The sequence below is a fragment of the Maylandia zebra genome, linkage group LG13 (assembly GCF_041146795.1).
Source record: "Maylandia zebra isolate NMK-2024a linkage group LG13, Mzebra_GT3a, whole genome shotgun sequence".
In the NCBI taxonomy this organism is placed as follows: Eukaryota; Metazoa; Chordata; class Actinopteri; order Cichliformes; family Cichlidae; genus Maylandia; species Maylandia zebra.
The window spans coordinates 35,103,713-35,125,197 of record NC_135179.1 but is presented as its reverse complement, the minus strand read 5'-3'; positions in this window follow the sequence as shown (position 1 = coordinate 35,125,197).

Here is a 21,485-nt window from a genome sequence, read left to right as displayed (position 1 = left end):
CAGCTGTTTGAGCTAAGATTTCCAAGTTATTCACATAATGAAAACCTATACTTTGTTTCGGTCGAGTTCCCCATTCAAATGCATGTAACAGTGAGAAACGCACTGTCTTGGCGAAAGAAAGCTATTTTGTACAACTTCATATAAATAGCTGTAACTTTTGATAGAAGACTCGGATACACATGTTTATGGCTTTATCTTATAGAACTCAAGGTTCCCGTGCTGGGAAAACAGGTTTTGCAGCTGTTTGAGCTAAGATTTCCAAGTTATTCACATAATGAAAACCTATACTTTGTTTCGGTCGAGTTCCCCATTCAAAATGCATGTAACAGTGAGAAACGCACTGTCTTGGCGAAAGAAAACGTTTTTGTACAACTTCATTTAAATAGCTGTAACTTTTGATAGAAGACTCAGACAAACATGTTTATGGCCTTATATTATAGAACTCAAGGTTTCCGTGCTGGGAAAACAGGTTTTTCAGCTGTTTGAGCTAAGATTTCCAAGTTATTCACATAATGAAAACTTATACTTTGTTTCGGTGGAGTTCCCCATTCAAATGCATGTAACAGTGAGAAACGCACTGTCTTGGCGAAAGAAAGCTATTTTGTACAACTTCATAGGAATAGCTGTAACTTTTGATAGAAGACTCGGATACACATGTTTATGGCTTTATCTTATAGAGCTCAAGGTTCCCGTGCTGGGCAAACAGGTTTTGCAGCTGTTTGAGCTAAGATTTCCAAGTTATTCACATAATGAAAACCTATACTTTGTTTCGGTCGAGTTCCCCATTCAAATGCATGTAACAGTGAGAAACGCACTGTCTTGGCGAAAGAAAGCGTTTTTGTACAACTTCATATAAATAGCTGTAACTTTTGATAGAAGACTCGGATACACATGTTTATGGCTTTATCTTATAGAACTCAAGGTTCCCCGTTTGGGAAAACAGGTTTTGCAGCTGTTTGAGCTAAGATTTCCAAGTTATTCACATAATGAAAACCTATACTTTGTTTCGGTCGAGTTCCCCATTCAAATGCATGTAACAGTGAGAAACGCACTGTCTTGGCGAAAGAAAGCTATTTTGTACAACTTCATATAAATAGCTGTAACTTTTGATAGAAGACTCAGACAAACATGTTTATGGCTTTATCTTATAGAACTCAAGGTTCCCGTGCTGGGAAAACAGGTTTTGCAGCTGTTTGAGCTAAGATTTCCAAGTTATTCACATAATGAAAACCTATACTTTGTTTCGGTGGAGTTCCCCATTCAAATGCATGTAACAGTGAGAAACGCACTGTCTTGGCGAAAGAAAGCTATTTTGTACAACTTCATATAAATAGCTGTAACTTTTGATAGAAGACTCGGATACACATGTTTATGGCTTTATCTTATAGAACTCAAGGTTCCCGTGCTGGGCAAACAGGTTTTGCAGCTGTTTGAGCTAAGATTTCCAAGTTATTCACATAATGAAAACCTATACTTTGTTTCGGTCGAGTTCCCCATTCAAATGCATGTAACAGTGAGAAACGCACTGTCTTGGCGAAAGAAAGCGTTTTTGTACAACTTCATATAAATAGCTGTAACTTTTGATAGAAGACTCAGACAAACATGTTTATGGCTTTATCTTATAGAGCTCAAGGTCTCCGTGCTGGGAAAACAGGTTTTGCAGCTGTTTGAGCTAAGATTTCCAAGTTATTCACATAATGAAAACCTATACTTTGTTTCGGTCGAGTTCCCCATTCAAATGCATGTAACAGTGAGAAACGCACTGTCTTGGCGAAAGAAAGCGTTTTTGTACAACTTCATATAAATAGCTGTAACTTTTGATAGAAGACTCGGATACACATGTTTATGGCTTTATCTTATAGAACTCAAGGTTCCCCGTTTGGGAAAACAGGTTTTGCAGCTGTTTGAGCTAAGATTTCCAAGTTATTCACATAATGAAAACCTATACTTTGTTTCGGTGGAGTTCCCCATTCAAATGCATGTAACAGTGAGAAACGCACTGTCTTGGCGAAAGAAAGCTATTTTGTACAACTTCATATAAATAGCTGTAACTTTTGATAGAAGACTCAGACAAACATGTTTATGGCTTTATCTTATAGAACTCAAGGTTCCCGTGCTGGGAAAACAGGTTTTGCAGCTGTTTGAGCTAAGATTTCCAAGTTATTCACATAATGAAAACCTATACTTTGTTTCGGTGGAGTTCCCCATTCAAATGCATGTAACAGTGAGAAACGCACTGTCTTGGCGAAAGAAAGCTATTTTGTACAACTTCATATAAATAGCTGTAACTTTTGATAGAAGACTCGGATACACATGTTTATGGCTTTATCTTATAGAACTCAAGGTTCCCGTGCTGGGCAAACAGGTTTTGCAGCTGTTTGAGCTAAGATTTCCAAGTTATTCACATAATGAAAACCTATACTTTGTTTCGGTCGAGTTCCCCATTCAAATGCATGTAACAGTGAGAAACGCACTGTCTTGGCGAAAGAAAGCGTTTTTGTACAACTTCATATAAATAGCTGTAACTTTTGATAGAAGACTCAGACAAACATGTTTATGGCTTTATCTTATAGAACTCAAGGTCTCCGTGCTGGGAAAACAGGTTTTGCAGCTGTTTGAGCTAAGATTTCCAAGTTATTCACATAATGAAAACCTATACTTTGTTTCGGTCGAGTTCCCCATTCAAATGCATGTAACAGTGAGAAACGCACTGTCTTGGCGAAAGAAAGCGTTTTTGTACAACTTCATATAAATAGCTGTAACTTTTGATAGAAGACTCGGATACACATGTTTATGGCTTTATCTTATAGAACTCAAGGTCTCCGTGCTGGGAAAACAGGTTTTGCAGCTGTTTGAGCTAAGATTTCCAAGTTATTCACATAATGAAAACCTATACTTTGTTTCGGTGGAGTTCCCCATTCAAATGCATGTAACAGTGAGAAACGCACTGTCTTGGCGAAAGAAAGCTATTTTGTACAACTTCATATAAATAGCTGTAACTTTTGATAGAAGACTCAGACAAACATGTTTATGGCTTTATCTTATAGAACTCAAGGTTCCCGTGCTGGGAAACCAGGTTTTGCAGCTGTTTGAGCTAAGATTTCCAAGTTATTCACATAATGAAAACCTATACTTTGTTTCGGTGGAGTTCCCCATTCAAATGCATGTAACAGTGAGAAACGCACTGTCTTGGCGAAAGAAAGCTATTTTGTACAACTTCATTTAAATAGCTGTAACTTTTGATAGAAGACTCGGATACACATGTTTATGGCTTTATCTTATAGAGCTCAAGGTTCCCGTGCTGGGAAAACAGGTTTTGCAGCTGTTTGAGCTAAGATTTCCAAGTTATTCACATAATGAAAACCTATACTTTGTTTCGGTCGAGTTCCCCATTCAAATGCATGTAACAGTGAGAAACGCACTGTCTTGGCGAAAGAAAGCGTTTTTGTACAACTTCATATAAATAGCTGTAACTTTTGATAGAAGACTCAGACAAACATGTTTATGGCTTTATCTTATAGAACTCAAGGTTCCCGTGCTGGGAAAACAGGTTTTGCAGCTGTTTGAGCTAAGATTTCCAAGTTATTCACATAATGAAAACCTATACTTTGTTTCGGTCGAGTTCCCCATTCAAATGCATGTAACAGTGAGAAACGCACTGTCTTGGCGAAAGAAAGCTATTTTGTACAACTTCATATAAATAGCTGTAACTTTTGATAGAAGACTCAGACAAACATGTTTATTGCTTTATCTTATAGAACTCAAGGTCTCCGTGCTGGGAAAACAGGTTTTGCAGCTGTTTGAGCTAAGATTTCCAAGTTATTCACATAATGAAAACCTATACTTTGTTTCGGTCGAGTTTCCAATGTAACAGTGAGAAACGCACTGTCTTGGCGAAAGAAAACGTTTTTGTACAACTTCATAGAAATAGCTGTAACTTTTGATAGAAGACTCAGCCAAACATGTTTATGGCCTTATATTATAGAACTCAAGGTTTCCGTGCTGGGAAAACAGGTTTTGCAGCTGTTTGAGCTAAGATTTCCAAGTTATTCACATAATGAAAACTTATACTTTGTTTCGGTGGAGTTCCCCATTCAAATGCATGTAACAGTGAGAAACGCACTGTCTTGGCGAAAGAAAGCGTTTTTGTACAACTTCATATAAATTGCTGTAACTTTTGATAGAAGACTCGGATACACATGTTTATGGCTTTATCTTATAGAACTCAAGGTCTCCGTGCTGGGCAAACAGGTTTTGCAGCTGTTTGAGCTAAGATTTCCAAGTTATTCACATAATGAAAACCTATACTTTGTTTCGGTCGAGTTCCCCATTCAAATGCATGTAACAGTGAGAAATGCACTGTCTTGGCGAAAGAAAGCTATTTTGTACAACTTCATATAAATAGCTGTAACTTTTGATAGAAGACTCAGACAAACATGTTTATGGCTTTATCTTATAGAACTCAAGGTCTCCGTGCTGGGAAAACAGGTTTTGCAGCTGTTTGAGCTAAGATTTCCAAGTTATTCACATAATGAAAACCTATACTTTGTTTCGGTCGAGTTCCCCATTCAAAATGCATGTAACAGTGAGAAACGCACTGTCTTGGCGAAAGAAAACGTTTTTGTACAACTTCATAGAAATAGCTGTAACTTTTGATAGAAGACTCAGACAAACATGTTTATGGCTTATATATTATAGAACTCAAGGTCTCCGTGCTGGGAAAACAGGTTTTGCAGCTGTTTGAGCTAAGATTTCCAAGTTATTCACATAATGAAAACCTATACTTTGTTTCGGTCAAGTTCCCCATTCAAATGCATGTAACAGTGAGAAACGCACTGTCTTGGCGAAAGAAAGCGTTTTTGTACAACTTCATATAAATAGCTGTAACTTTTGATAGAAGACTCAGACAAACATGTTTATGGCTTTATCTTATAGAACTCAAGGTTCCCGTGCTGGGAAAACAGGTTTTGCAGCTGTTTGAGCTAAGATTTCCAAGTTATTCACATAATGAAAACCTATACTTTGTTTCGGTCGAGTTCCCCATTCAAATGCATGTAACAGTGAGAAACGCACTGTCTTGGCGAAAGAAAGCGTTTTTGTACAACTTCATATAAATAGCTGTAACTTTTGATAGAAGACTCAGACAAACATGTTTATGGCTTTATCTTATAGAACTCAAGGTCTCCGTGCTGGGAAAACAGGTTTTGCAGCTGTTTGAGCTAAGATTTCCAAGTTATTCACATAATGAAAACCTATACTTTGTTTCGGTCGAGTTCCCCATTCAAAATGCATGTAACAGTGAGAAACGCACTGTCTTGGCGAAAGAAAACGTTTTTGTACAACTTCATTTAAATAGCTGTAACTTTTGATAGAAGACTCAGACAAACATGTTTATGGCCTTATATTATAGAACTCAAGGTCTCCGTGCTGGGAAAACAGGTTTTTCAGCTGTTTGAGCTAAGATTTCCAAGTTATTCACATAATGAAAACCTATACTTTGTTTCGGTCGAGTTCCCCATTCAAAATGCATGTAACAGTGAGAAACGCACTGTCTTGGCGAAAGAAAAGGTTTTTGTACAACTTCATAGAAATAGCTGTAACTTTTGATAGAAGACTCAGACAAACATGTTTACGGCTTATATATTATAGAACTCAAGGTCTCCGTGCTGGGAAAACAGGTTTTGCAGCTGTTTGAGCTAAGATTTCCAAGTTATTCACATAATGAAAACTTATACTTTGTTTCTGTCGAGTTCCCCATTCAAATGCATGTAACAGTGAGAAACGCACTGTCTTGGCGAAAGAAAGCTATTTTGTACAACTTCATATGAATAGCTGTAACTTTTGATAGAAGACTCGGATACACATGTTTATGGCTTTATCTTATAGAACTCAAGGTTCCCGTGCTGGGCAAACAGGTTTTGCAGCTGTTTGAGCTAAGATTTCCAAGTTATTCACATAATGAAAACCTATACTTTGTTTCGGTCGAGTTCCCCATTCAAATGCATGTAACAGTGAGAAACGCACTGTCTTGGCGAAAGAAAGCGTTTTTGTACAACTTCATATAAATAGCTGTAACTTTTGATAGAAGACTCAGACAAACATGTTTATGGCTTTATCTTATAGAACTCAAGGTTCCCGTGCTGGGAAAACAGGTTTTGCAGCTGTTTGAGCTAAGATTTCCAAGTTATTCACATAATGAAAACCTATACTTTGTTTCGGTGGAGTTCCCCATTCAAATGCATGTAACAGTGAGAAACGCACTGTCTTGGCGAAAGAAAGCGTTTTTGTACAACTTCATATAAATAGCTGTAACTTTTGATAGAAGACTCAGACAAACATGTTTATGGCTTTATCTTATAGAACTCAAGGTCTCCGTGCTGGGAAAACAGGTTTTGCAGCTGTTTGAGCTAAGATTTCCAAGTTATTCACATAATGAAAACCTATACTTTGTTTCGGTGGAGTTCCCCATTCAAATGCATGTAACAGTGAGAAACGCACTGTCTTGGCGAAAGAAAGCTATTTTGTACAACTTCATATAAATAGCTGTAACTTTTGATAGAAGACTCAGACAAACATGTTTATGGCTTTATCTTATAGAACTCAAGGTTCCCGTGCTGGGAAACCAGGTTTTGCAGCTGTTTGAGCTAAGATTTCCAAGTTATTCACATAATGAAAACCTATACTTTGTTTCGGTGGAGTTCCCCATTCAAATGCATGTAACAGTGAGAAACGCACTGTCTTGGCGAAAGAAAGCGTTTTTGTACAACTTCATTTAAATAGCTGTAACTTTTGATAGAAGACTCGGATACACATGTTTATGGCTTTATCTTATAGAGCTCAAGGTTCCCGTGCTGGGAAAACAGGTTTTGCAGCTGTTTGAGCTAAGATTTCCAAGTTATTCACATAATGAAAACCTATACTTTGTTTCGGTCGAGTTCCCCATTCAAATGCATGTAACAGTGAGAAACGCACTGTCTTGGCGAAAGAAAGCGTTTTTGTACAACTTCATATGAATAGCTGTAACTTTTGATAGAAGACTCGGATACACATGTTTATGGCTTTATCTTATAGAACTCAAGGTTCCCGTGCTGGGAAACCAGGTTTTGCAGCTGTTTGAGCTAAGATTTCCAAGTTATTCACATAATGAAAACCTATACTTTGTTTCGGTGGAGTTCCCCATTCAAATGAATGTAACAGTGAGAAACGCACTGTCTTGGCGAAAGAAAACGTTTTTGTACAACTTCATTTAAATAGCTGTAACTTTTGATAGAAGACTCAGACAAACATGTTTATGGCCTTATATTATAGAACTCAACGTTTCCGTGCTGGGAAAACAGGTTTTGCAGCTGTTTGAGCTAAGATTTCCAAGTTATTCACATAACGAAAACTTATACTTTGTTTCGGTGGAGTTCCCCATTCAAATGCATGTAACAGTGAGAAACGCACTGTCTTGGCGAAAGAAAGCTATTTTGTACAACTTCATATGAATAGCTGTAACTTTTGATAGAAGACTCGGATACACATGTTTATGGCTTTATCTTATAGAACTCAAGGTTCCCGTGCTGGGAAAACAGGTTTTGCAGCTGTTTGAGCTAAGATTTCCAAGTTATTCACATAATGAAAACCTATACTTTGTTTCGGTCGAGTTCCCCATTCAATGCATGTAACAGTGAGAAACGCACTGTCTTGGCGAAAGAAAGCTATTTTGTACAACTTCATATAAATAGCTGTAACTTTTGATAGAAGACTCAGACAAACATGTTTATGGCTTTATATTATAGAACTCAAGGTTCCCGTGCTGGGAAAACAGGTTTTGCAGCTGTTTGAGCTAAGATTTCCAAGTTATTCACATAATGAAAACCTATACTTTGTTTCGGTGGAGTTCCCCATTCAAATGCATGTAACAGTGAGAAACGCACTGTCTTGGCGAAAGAAAGCGTTTTTGTACAACTTCATATAAATAGCTGTAACTTTTGATAGAAGACTCAGACAAACATGTTTATGGCTTTATCTTATAGAACTCAAGGTTCCCGTGCTGGGAAAACAGGTTTTGCAGCTGTTTGAGCTAAGATTTCCAAGTTATTCACATAATGAAAACCTATACTTTGTTTCGGTGGAGTTCCCCATTCAAATGCATGTAACAGTGAGAAACGCACTGTCTTGGCGAAAGAAAGCTATTTTGTACAACTTCATATAAATAGCTGTAACTTTTGATAGAAGACTCAGACAAACATGTTTATGGCTTTATCTTATAGAACTCAAGGTTCCCGTGCTGGGAAAACAGGTTTTGCAGCTGTTTGAGCTAAGATTTCCAAGTTATTCACATAATGAAAACCTATACTTTGTTTCGGTGGAGTTCCCCATTCAAATGCATGTAACAGTGAGAAACGCACTGTCTTGGCGAAAGAAAGCTATTTTGTACAACTTCATATAAATAGCTGTTACTTTTGATAGAAGACTCAGACAAACATGTTTATTGCTTTATCTTATAGAACTCAAGGTCTCCGTGCTGGGAAAACAGGTTTTGCAGCTGTTTGAGCTAAGATTTCCAAGTTATTCACATAATGAAAACCTATACTTTGTTTCGGTCGAGTTTCCAATGTAACAGTGAGAAACGCACTGTCTTGGCGAAAGAAAACGTTTTTGTACAACTTCATAGAAATAGCTGTAACTTTTGATAGAAGACTCAGCCAAACATGTTTATGGCCTTATATTATAGAACTCAAGGTTTCCGTGCTGGGAAAACAGGTTTTGCAGCTGTTTGAGCTAAGATTTCCAAGTTATTCACATAATGAAAACCTATACTTTGTTTCGGTCGAGTTCCCCATTCAAAATGCATGTAACAGTGAGAAACGCACTGTCTTGGCAAAAGAAAACGTTTTTGTACAACTTCATTTAAATAGCTGTAACTTTTGATAGAAGACTCAGACAAACATGTTTATGGCTTATATCTTATAGAACTCAAGGTCTCCGTGCTGGGAAAACAGGTTTTGCAGCTGTTTGAGCTAAGATTTCCAAGTTATTCACATAATGAAAACTTATACTTTGTTTCGGTCGAGTTCCCCATTCAAATGCATGTAACAGTGAGAAACGCACTGTCTTGGCGAAAGAAAGCTATTTTGTACAACTTCATATAAATAGCTGTAACTTTTGATAGAAGACTCAGACAAACATGTTTATGGCTTTATCTTATAGAACTCAAGGTTCCCGTGCTGGGAAAACAGGTTTTGCAGCTGTTTGAGCTAAGATTTCCAAGTTATTCACATAATGAAAACCTATACTTTGTTTCGGTCGAGTTCCCCATTCAAATGCATGTAACAGTGAGAAACGCACTGTCTTGGCGAAAGAAAGCGTTTTTGTACAACTTCATATAAATAGCTGTAACTTTTGATAGAAGACTCAGACAAACATGTTTATGGCTTTATCTTATAGAACTCAAGGTCTCCGTGCTGGGAAAACAGGTTTTGCAGCTGTTTGAGCTAAGATTTCCAAGTTATTCACATAATGAAAACCTATACTTTGTTTCGGTCGAGTTCCCCATTCAAAATGCATGTAACAGTGAGAAACGCACTGTCTTGGCGAAAGAAAACGTTTTTGTACAACTTCATTTAAATAGCTGTAACTTTTGATAGAAGACTCAGACAAACATGTTTATGGCCTTATATTATAGAACTCAAGGTTTCCGTGCTGGGAAAACAGGTTTTTCAGCTGTTTGAGCTAAGATTTCCAAGTTATTCACATAATGAAAACTTATACTTTGTTTCGGTCGAGTTCCCCATTCAAATGCATGTAACAGTGAGAAACGCACTGTCTTGGCGAAAGAAAGCTATTTTGTACAACTTCATATGAATAGCTGTAACTTTTGATAGAAGACTCGGATACACATGTTTATGGCTTTATCTTATAGAGCTCAAGGTTCCCGTGCTGGGCAAACAGGTTTTGCAGCTGTTTGAGCTAAGATTTCCAAGTTATTCACATAATGAAAACCTATACTTTGTTTCGGTCGAGTTCCCCATTCAAATGCATGTAACAGTGAGAAACGCACTGTCTTGGCGAAAGAAAGCGTTTTTGTACAACTTCATATAAATAGCTGTAACTTTTGATAGAAGACTCAGACAAACATGTTTATGGCTTTATCTTATAGAACTCAAGGTTCCCGTGTTGGGAAAACAGGTTTTGCAGCTGTTTGAGCTAAGATTTCCAAGTTATTCACATAATGAAAACCTATACTTTGTTTCGGTGGAGTTCCCCATTCAAATGCATGTAACAGTGAGAAACGCACTGTCTTGGCGAAAGAAAGCTATTTTGTACAACTTCATATAAATAGCTGTAACTTTTGATAGAAGACTCAGACAAACATGTTTATGGCTTTATCTTATAGAACTCAAGGTTCCCGTGCTGGGAAAACAGGTTTTGCAGCTGTTTGAGCTAAGATTTCCAAGTTATTCACATAATGAAAACCTATACTTTGTTTCGGTGGAGTTCCCCATTCAAATGCATGTAACAGTGAGAAACGCACTGTCTTGGCGAAAGAAAGCTATTTTGTACAACTTCATATAAATAGCTGTAACTTTTGATAGAAGACTCAGACAAACATGTTTATGGCTTTATCTTATAGAACTCAAGGTTCCCGTGCTGGGAAAACAGGTTTTGCAGCTGTTTGAGCTAAGATTTCCAAGTTATTCACATAATGAAAACCTATACTTTGTTTCGGTCGAGTTCCCCATTCAAATGCATGTAACAGTGAGAAACGCACTGTCTTGGCGAAAGAAAGCGTTTTTGTACAACTTCATATAAATAGCTGTAACTTTTGATAGAAGACTCAGACAAACATGTTTATGGCTTTATCTTATAGAACTCAAGGTTCCCGTGCTGGGAAAACAGGTTTTGCAGCTGTTTGAGCTAAGATTTCCAAGTTATTCACATAATGAAAACCTATACTTTGTTTCGGTCGAGTTCCCCATTCAAAATGCATGTAACAGTGAGAAACGCACTGTCTTGGCGAAAGAAAACGTTTTTGTACAACTTCATTTAAATAGCTGTAACTTTTGATAGAAGACTCAGACAAACATGTTTATGGCCTTATATTATAGAACTCAAGGTTTCCGTGCTGGGAAAACAGGTTTTTCAGCTGTTTGAGCTAAGATTTCCAAGTTATTCACATAATGAAAACTTATACTTTGTTTCGGTCGAGTTCCCCATTCAAATGCATGTAACAGTGAGAAACGCACTGTCTTGGCGAAAGAAAGCTATTTTGTACAACTTCATAGGAATAGCTGTAACTTTTGATAGAAGACTCGGATACACATATTTATGGCTTTATCTTATAGAGCTCAAGGTTCCCGTGCTGGGCAAACAGGTTTTGCAGCTGTTTGAGCTAAGATTTCCAAGTTATTCACATAATGAAAACCTATACTTTGTTTCGGTCGAGTTCCCCATTCAAATGCATGTAACAGTGAGAAACGCACTGTCTTGGCGAAAGAAAGCGTTTTTGTACAACTTCATATAAATAGCTGTAACTTTTGATAGAAGACTCGGATACACATGTTTATGGCTTTATCTTATAGAACTCAAGGTTCCCGTGCTGGGAAAACAGGTTTTGCAGCTGTTTGAGCTAAGATTTCCAAGTTATTCACATAATGAAAACCTATACTTTGTTTCGGTCGAGTTCCCCATTCAAAATGCATGTAACAGTGAGAAACGCACTGTCTTGGCGAAAGAAAACGTTTTTGTACAACTTCATTTAAATAGCTGTAACTTTTGATAGAAGACTCAGACAAACATGTTTATGGCCTTATATTATAGAACTCAAGGTTTCCGTGCTGGGAAAACAGGTTTTTCAGCTGTTTGAGCTAAGATTTCCAAGTTATTCACATAATGAAAACTTATACTTTGTTTCGGTGGAGTTCCCCATTCAAATGCATGTAACAGTGAGAAACGCACTGTCTTGGCGAAAGAAAGCTATTTTGTACAACTTCATAGGAATAGCTGTAACTTTTGATAGAAGACTCGGATACACATGTTTATGGCTTTATCTTATAGAACTCAAGGTCTCCGTGCTGGGAAAACAGGTTTTGCAGCTGTTTGAGCTAAGATTTCCAAGTTATTCACGTAATGAAAACCTATACTTTGTTTCGGTCGAGTTCCCCATTCAAATGCATGTAACAGTGAGAAACGCACTGTCTTGGCGAAAGAAAGCTATTTTGTACAACTTCATATAAATAGCTGTAACTTTTGATAGAAGACTCGGATACACATGTTTATGGCTTTATCTTATAGAACTCAAGGTTCCCGTGCTGGGCAAACAGGTTTTGCAGCTGTTTGAGCTAAGATTTCCAAGTTATTCACATAATGAAAACCTATACTTTGTTTCGGTCGAGTTCCCCATTCAAATGCATGTAACAGTGAGAAACGCACTGTCTTGGCGAAAGAAAGCGTTTTTGTACAACTTCATATGAATAGCTGTAACTTTTGATAGAAGACTCGGATACACATGTTTATGGCTTTATCTTATAGAACTCAAGGTTCCCGTGCTGGGCAAACAGGTTTTGCAGCTGTTTGAGCTAAGATTTCCAAGTTATTCACATAATGAAAACCTATACTTTGTTTCGGTGGAGTTCCCCATTCAAATGAATGTAACAGTGAGAAACGCACTGTCTTGGCGAAAGAAAACGTTTTTGTACAACTTCATTTAAATAGCTGTAACTTTTGATAGAAGACTCAGACAAACATGTTTATGGCCTTATATTATAGAACTCAAGGTTTCCGTGCTGGGAAAACAGGTTTTGCAGCTGTTTGAGCTAAGATTTCCAAGTTATTCACATAATGAAAACTTATACTTTGTTTCGGTCGAGTTCCCCATTCAAATGCATGTAACAGTGAGAAACGCACTGTCTTGGCGAAAGAAAGCTATTTTGTACAACTTCATATGAATAGCTGTAACTTTTGATAGAAGACTCGGATACACATGTTTATGGCTTTATCTTATAGAACTCAAGGTTCCCGTGCTGGGAAAACAGGTTTTGCAGCTGTTTGAGCTAAGATTTCCAAGTTATTCACATAATGAAAACCTATACTTTGTTTTGGTCGAGTTCCCCATTCAATGCATGTAACAGTGAGAAACGCACTGTCTTGGCGAAAGAAAGCTATTTTGTACAACTTCATATAAATAGCTGTAACTTTTGATAGAAGACTCAGACAAACATGTTTATGGCTTTATCTTATAGAACTCAAGGTTCCCGTGCTGGGAAAACAGGTTTTGCAGCTGTTTGAGCTAAGATTTCCAAGTTATTCACATAATGAAAACCTATACTTTGTTTCGGTGGAGTTCCCCATTCAAATGCATGTAACAGTGAGAAACGCACTGTCTTGGCGAAAGAAAGCGTTTTTGTACAACTTCATATAAATAGCTGTAACTTTTGATAGAAGACTCAGACAAACATGTTTATGGCTTTATCTTATAGAACTCAAGGTTCCCGTGCTGGGAAAACAGGTTTTGCAGCTGTTTGAGCTAAGATTTCCAAGTTATTCACATAATGAAAACCTATACTTTGTTTCGGTGGAGTTCCCCATTCAAATGCATGTAACAGTGAGAAACGCACTGTCTTGGCGAAAGAAAGCTATTTTGTACAACTTCATATAAATAGCTGTAACTTTTGATAGAAGACTCAGACAAACATGTTTATTGCTTTATCTTATAGAACTCAAGGTCTCCGTGCTGGGAAAACAGGTTTTGCAGCTGTTTGAGCTAAGATTTCCAAGTTATTCACATAATGAAAACCTATACTTTGTTTCGGTCGAGTTTCCAATGTAACAGTGAGAAACGCACTGTCTTGGCGAAAGAAAACGTTTTTGTACAACTTCATAGAAATAGCTGTAACTTTTGATAGAAGACTCGGATACACATGTTTATGGCTTTATCTTATAGAACTCAAGGTCTCCGTGCTGGGAAAACAGGTTTTGCAGCTGTTTGAGCTAAGATTTCCAAGTTATTCACATAATGAAAACCTATACTTTGTTTCGGTGGAGTTCCCCATTCAAATGCATGTAACAGTGAGAAACGCACTGTCTTGGCGAAAGAAAGCTATTTTGTACAACTTCATATAAATAGCTGTAACTTTTGATAGAAGACTCGGATACACATGTTTATGGCTTTATCTTATAGAGCTCAAGGTTCCCGTGCTGGGAAAACAGGTTTTGCAGCTGTTTGAGCTAAGATTTCCAAGTTATTCACATAATGAAAACCTATACTTTGTTTCGGTGGAGTTCCCCATTCAAATGCATGTAACAGTGAGAAACGCACTGTCTTGGCGAAAGAAAGCTATTTTGTACAACTTCATATAAATAGCTGTAACTTTTGATAGAAGACTCGGATACACATGTTTATGGCTTTATCTTATAGAACTCAAGGTTCCCGTGCTGGGCAAACAGGTTTTGCAGCTGTTTGAGCTAAGATTTTCAAGTTATTCACATAATGAAAACCTATACTTTGTTTCGGTCGAGTTCCACATTCAAATGCATGTAACAGTGAGAAACGCACTGTCTTGGCGAAAGAAAGCTATTTTGTACAACTTCATATAAATAGCTGTAACTTTTGATAGAAGACTCGGATACACATGTTTATGGCTTTATCTTATAGAACTCAAGGTTCCCGTGCTGGGCAAACAGGTTTTGCAGCTGTTTGAGCTAAGATTTCCAAGTTATTCACATAATGAAAACCTATACTTTGTTTCGGTCGAGTTCCCCATTCAAATGCATGTAACAGTGAGAAACGCACTGTCTTGGCGAAAGAAAGCGTTTTTGTACAACTTCATTTAAATAGCTGTAACTTTTGATAGAAGACTCGGATACACATGTTTATGGCTTTATCTTATAGAACTCAAGGTTCCCGTGCTGGGAAAACAGGTTTTGCAGCTGTTTGAGCTAAGATTTCCAAGTTATTCACATAATGAAAACCTATACTTTGTTTCGGTGGAGTTCCCCATTCAAATGAATGTAACAGTGAGAAACGCACTGTCTTGGCGAAAGAAAACGTTTTTGTACAACTTCATTTAAATAGCTGTAACTTTTGATAGAAGACTCAGACAAACATGTTTATGGCCTTATATTATAGAACTCAAGGTTTCCGTGCTGGGAAAACAGGTTTTGCAGCTGTTTGAGCTAAGATTTCCAAGTTATTCACATAATGAAAACTTATACTTTGTTTCGGTCGAGTTCCCCATTCAAATGCATGTAACAGTGAGAAACGCACTGTCTTGGCGAAAGAAAGCTATTTTGTACAACTTCATATGAATAGCTGTAACTTTTGATAGAAGACTCGGATACACATGTTTATGGCTTTATCTTATAGAACTCAAGGTTCCCGTGCTGGGAAAACAGGTTTTGCAGCTGTTTGAGCTAAGATTTCCAAGTTATTCACATAATGAAAACCTATACTTTGTTTTGGTCGAGTTCCCCATTCAATGCATGTAACAGTGAGAAACGCACTGTCTTGGCGAAAGAAAGCTATTTTGTACAACTTCATATAAATAGCTGTAACTTTTGATAGAAGACTCAGACAAACATGTTTATGGCTTTATCTTATAGAACTCAAGGTTCCCGTGCTGGGAAAACAGGTTTTGCAGCTGTTTGAGCTAAGATTTCCAAGTTATTCACATAATGAAAACCTATACTTTGTTTCGGTGGAGTTCCCCATTCAAATGCATGTAACAGTGAGAAACGCACTGTCTTGGCGAAAGAAAGCGTTTTTGTACAACTTCATATAAATAGCTGTAACTTTTGATAGAAGACTCAGACAAACATGTTTATGGCTTTATCTTATAGAACTCAAGGTTCCCGTGCTGGGAAAACAGGTTTTGCAGCTGTTTGAGCTAAGATTTCCAAGTTATTCACATAATGAAAACCTATACTTTGTTTCGGTGGAGTTCCCCATTCAAATGCATGTAACAGTGAGAAACGCACTGTCTTGGCGAAAGAAAGCTATTTTGTACAACTTCATATAAATAGCTGTAACTTTTGATAGAAGACTCAGACAAACATGTTTATTGCTTTATCTTATAGAACTCAAGGTCTCCGTGCTGGGAAAACAGGTTTTGCAGCTGTTTGAGCTAAGATTTCCAAGTTATTCACATAATGAAAACCTATACTTTGTTTCGGTCGAGTTTCCAATGTAACAGTGAGAAACGCACTGTCTTGGCGAAAGAAAACGTTTTTGTACAACTTCATAGAAATAGCTGTAACTTTTGATAGAAGACTCGGATACACATGTTTATGGCTTTATCTTATAGAACTCAAGGTCTCCGTGCTGGGAAAACAGGTTTTGCAGCTGTTTGAGCTAAGATTTCCAAGTTATTCACATAATGAAAACCTATACTTTGTTTCGGTGGAGTTCCCCATTCAAATGCATGTAACAGTGAGAAACGCACTGTCTTGGCGAAAGAAAGCTATTTTGTACAACTTCATATAAATAGCTGTAACTTTTGATAGAAGACTCGGATACACATGTTTATGGCTTTATCTTATAGAGCTCAAGGTTCCCGTGCTGGGAAAACAGGTTTTGCAGCTGTTTGAGCTAAGATTTCCAAGTTATTCACATAATGAAAACCTATACTTTGTTTCGGTCGAGTTCCCCATTCAAATGCATGTAACAGTGAGAAATGCACTGTCTTGGCGAAAGAAAGCGTTTTTGTACAACTTCATATGAATAGCTGTAACTTTTGATAGAAGACTCGGATACACATGTTTATGGCTTTATCTTATAGAGCTCAAGGTTCCCGTGCTGGGAAAACAGGTTTTGCAGCTGTTTGAGCTAAGATTTCCAAGTTATTCACATAATGAAAACCTATACTTTGTTTCGGTGGAGTTCCCCATTCAAATGCATGTAACAGTGAGAAACGCACTGTCTTGGCGAAAGAAAGCGTTTTTGTACAACTTCATATAAATAGCTGTAACTTTTGATAGAAGACTCGGATACACATGTTTATGGCTTTATCTTATAGAACTCAAGGTCTCCGTGCTGGGAAAACAGGTTTTGCAGCTGTTTGAGCTAAGATTTCCAAGTTATTCACGTAATGAAAACCTATACTTTGTTTCGGTCGAGTTCCCCATTCAAATGCATGTAACAGTGAGAAACGCACTGTCTTGGCGAAAGAAAGCTATTTTGTACAACTTCATATAAATAGCTGTAACTTTTGATAGAAGACTCGGATACACATGTTTATGGCTTTATCTTATAGAACTCAAGGTTCCCGTGCTGGGCAAACAGGTTTTGCAGCTGTTTGAGCTAAGATTTCCAAGTTATTCACATAATGAAAACCTATACTTTGTTTCGGTCGAGTTCCCCATTCAAATGCATGTAACAGTGAGAAACGCACTGTCTTGGCGAAAGAAAGCGTTTTTGTACAACTTCATATGAATAGCTGTAACTTTTGATAGAAGACTCGGATACACATGTTTATGGCTTTATCTTATAGAACTCAAGGTTCCCGTGCTGGGCAAACAGGTTTTGCAGCTGTTTGAGCTAAGATTTCCAAGTTATTCACATAATGAAAACCTATACTTTGTTTCGGTGGAGTTCCCCATTCAAATGAATGTAACAGTGAGAAACGCACTGTCTTGGCGAAAGAAAACGTTTTTGTACAACTTCATTTAAATAGCTGTAACTTTTGATAGAAGACTCAGACAAACATGTTTATGGCCTTATATTATAGAACTCAAGGTTTCCGTGCTGGGAAAACAGGTTTTGCAGCTGTTTGAGCTAAGATTTCCAAGTTATTCACATAATGAAAACTTATACTTTGTTTCGGTCGAGTTCCCCATTCAAATGCATGTAACAGTGAGAAACGCACTGTCTTGGCGAAAGAAAGCTATTTTGTACAACTTCATATGAATAGCTGTAACTTTTGATAGAAGACTCGGATACACATGTTTATGGCTTTATCTTATAGAACTCAAGGTTCCCGTGCTGGGAAAACAGGTTTTGCAGCTGTTTGAGCTAAGATTTCCAAGTTATTCACATAATGAAAACCTATACTTTGTTTTGGTCGAGTTCCCCATTCAATGCATGTAACAGTGAGAAACGCACTGTCTTGGCGAAAGAAAGCTATTTTGTACAACTTCATATAAATAGCTGTAACTTTTGATAGAAGACTCAGACAAACATGTTTATGGCTTTATCTTATAGAACTCAAGGTTCCCGTGCTGGGAAAACAGGTTTTGCAGCTGTTTGAGCTAAGATTTCCAAGTTATTCACATAATGAAAACCTATACTTTGTTTCGGTGGAGTTCCCCATTCAAATGCATGTAACAGTGAGAAACGCACTGTCTTGGCGAAAGAAAGCGTTTTTGTACAACTTCATATAAATAGCTGTAACTTTTGATAGAAGACTCAGACAAACATGTTTATGGCTTTATCTTATAGAACTCAAGGTTCCCGTGCTGGGAAAACAGGTTTTGCAGCTGTTTGAGCTAAGATTTCCAAGTTATTCACATAATGAAAACCTATACTTTGTTTCGGTGGAGTTCCCCATTCAAATGCATGTAACAGTGAGAAACGCACTGTCTTGGCGAAAGAAAGCTATTTTGTACAACTTCATATAAATAGCTGTAACTTTTGATAGAAGACTCAGACAAACATGTTTATTGCTTTATCTTATAGAACTCAAGGTCTCCGTGCTGGGAAAACAGGTTTTGCAGCTGTTTGAGCTAAGATTTCCAAGTTATTCACATAATGAAAACCTATACTTTGTTTCGGTCGAGTTTCCAATGTAACAGTGAGAAACGCACTGTCTTGGCGAAAGAAAACGTTTTTGTACAACTTCATAGAAATAGCTGTAACTTTTGATAGAAGACTCGGATACACATGTTTATGGCTTTATCTTATAGAACTCAAGGTCTCCGTGCTGGGCAAACAGGTTTTGCAGCTGTTTGAGCTAAGATTTCCAAGTTATTCACATAATGAAAACCTATACTTTGTTTCGGTCGAGTTCCCCATTCAAATGCATGTAACAGTGAGAAATGCACTGTCTTGGCGAAAGAAAGCTATTTTGTACAACTTCATATAAATAGCTGTAACTTTTGATAGAAGACTCAGACAAACATGTTTATGGCTTTATCTTATAGAACTCAAGGTCTCCGTGCTGGGAAAACAGGTTTTGCAGCTGTTTGAGCTAAGATTTCCAAGTTATTCACATAATGAAAACCTATACTTTGTTTCGGTCGAGTTCCCCATTCAAAATGCATGTAACAGTGAGAAACGCACTGTCTTGGCGAAAGAAAACGTTTTTGTACAACTTCATAGAAATAGCTGTAACTTTTGATAGAAGACTCAGACAAACATGTTTATGGCTTATATATTATAGAACTCAAGGTCTCCGTGCTGGGAAAACAGGTTTTGCAGCTGTTTGAGCTAAGATTTCCAAGTTATTCACATAATGAAAACCTATACTTTGTTTCGGTCAAGTTCCCCATTCAAATGCATGTAACAGTGAGAAACGCACTGTCTTGGCGAAAGAAAGCGTTTTTGTACAACTTCATATAAATAGCTGTAACTTTTGATAGAAGACTCAGACAAACATGTTTATGGCTTTATCTTATAGAACTCAAGGTTCCCGTGCTGGGAAAACAGGTTTTGCAGCTGTTTGAGCTAAGATTTCCAAGTTATTCACATAATGAAAACCTATACTTTGTTTCGGTCGAGTTTCCAATGTAACAGTGAGAAACGCACTGTCTTGGCGAAAGAAAACGTTTTTGTACAACTTCATAGAAATAGCTGTAACTTTTGATAGAAGACTCAGCCAAACATGTTTATGGCCTTATATTATAGAACTCAAGGTTTCCGTGCTGGGAAAACAGGTTTTGCAGCTGTTTGAGCTAAGATTTCCAAGTTATTCACATAATGAAAACTTATACTTTGTTTCGGTCGAGTTCCCCATTCAAATGCATGTAACAGTGAGAAACGCACTGTCTTGGCGAAAGAAAGCGTTTTTGTACAACTTCATATAAATAGCTGTAACTTTTGATAGAAGACTCAGACAAACATGTTTATGGCTTTATCTTATAGAACTCAAGGTTCCCGTGATGGGAAAACAGGTTTTGCAGCTGTTTGAGCTAAGATTTCCAAGTTATTCACATAATGAAAACCTATACTTTGTTTCGGTCGAGTTCCCCATTCAAATGCATGTAACAGTGAGAAACGCACTGTCTTGGCGAAAGAAAGCGTTTTTGTACAACTTCATATAAATAGCTGTAACTTTTGATAGAAGACTCAGACAAACATGTTTATGGCTTTATCTTATAGAACTCAAGGTCTCCGTGCTGGGAAAACAGGTTTTGCAGCTGTTTGAGCTAAGATTTCCAAGTTATTCACATAATGAAAACCTATACTTTGTTTCGGTCGAGTTCCCCATTCAAAATGCATGTAACAGTGAGAAACGCACTGTCTTGGCGAAAGAAAACGTTTTTGTACAACTTCATTTAAATAGCTGTAACTTTTGATAGAAGACTCAGACAAACATGTTTATGGCCTTATATTATAGAACTCAAGGTCTCCGTGCTGGGAAAACAGGTTTTTCAGCTGTTTGAGCTAAGATTTCCAAGTTATTCACATAATGAAAACCTATACTTTGTTTCGGTCGAGTTCCCCATTCAAAATGCATGTAACAGTGAGAAACGCACTGTCTTGGCGAAAGAAAAGGTTTTTGTACAACTTCATAGAAATAGCTGTAACTTTTGATAGAAGACTCAGACAAACATGTTTACGGCTTATATATTATAGAACTCAAGGTCTCCGTGCTGGGAAAACAGGTTTTGCAGCTGTTTGAGCTAAGATTTCCAAGTTATTCACATAATGAAAACTTATACTTTGTTTCTGTCGAGTTCCCCATTCAAATGCATGTAACAGTGAGAAACGCACTGTCTTGGCGAAAGAAAGCTATTTTGTACAACTTCATATGAATAGCTGTAACTTTTGATAGAAGACTCGGATACACATGTTTATGGCTTTATCTTATAGAACTCAAGGTTCCCGTGCTGGGCAAACAGGTTTTGCAGCTGTTTGAGCTAAGATTTCCAAGTTATTCACATAATGAAAACCTATACTTTGTTTCGGTCGAGTTCCCCATTCAAATGCATGTAACAGTGAGAAACGCACTGTCTTGGCGAAAGAAAGCGTTTTTGTACAACTTCATATAAATAGCTGTAACTTTTGATAGAAGACTCAGACAAACATGTTTATGGCTTTATCTTATAGAACTCAAGGTTCCCGTGCTGGGAAAACAGGTTTTGCAGCTGTTTGAGCTAAGATTTCCAAGTTATTCACATAATGAAAACCTATACTTTGTTTCGGTGGAGTTCCCCATTCAAATGCATGTAACAGTGAGCAACGCACTGTCTTGGCGAAAGAAAGCTATTTTGTACAACTTCATATAAATAGCTGTAACTTTTGATAGAAGACTCAGACAAACATGTTTATGGCTTTATCTTATAGA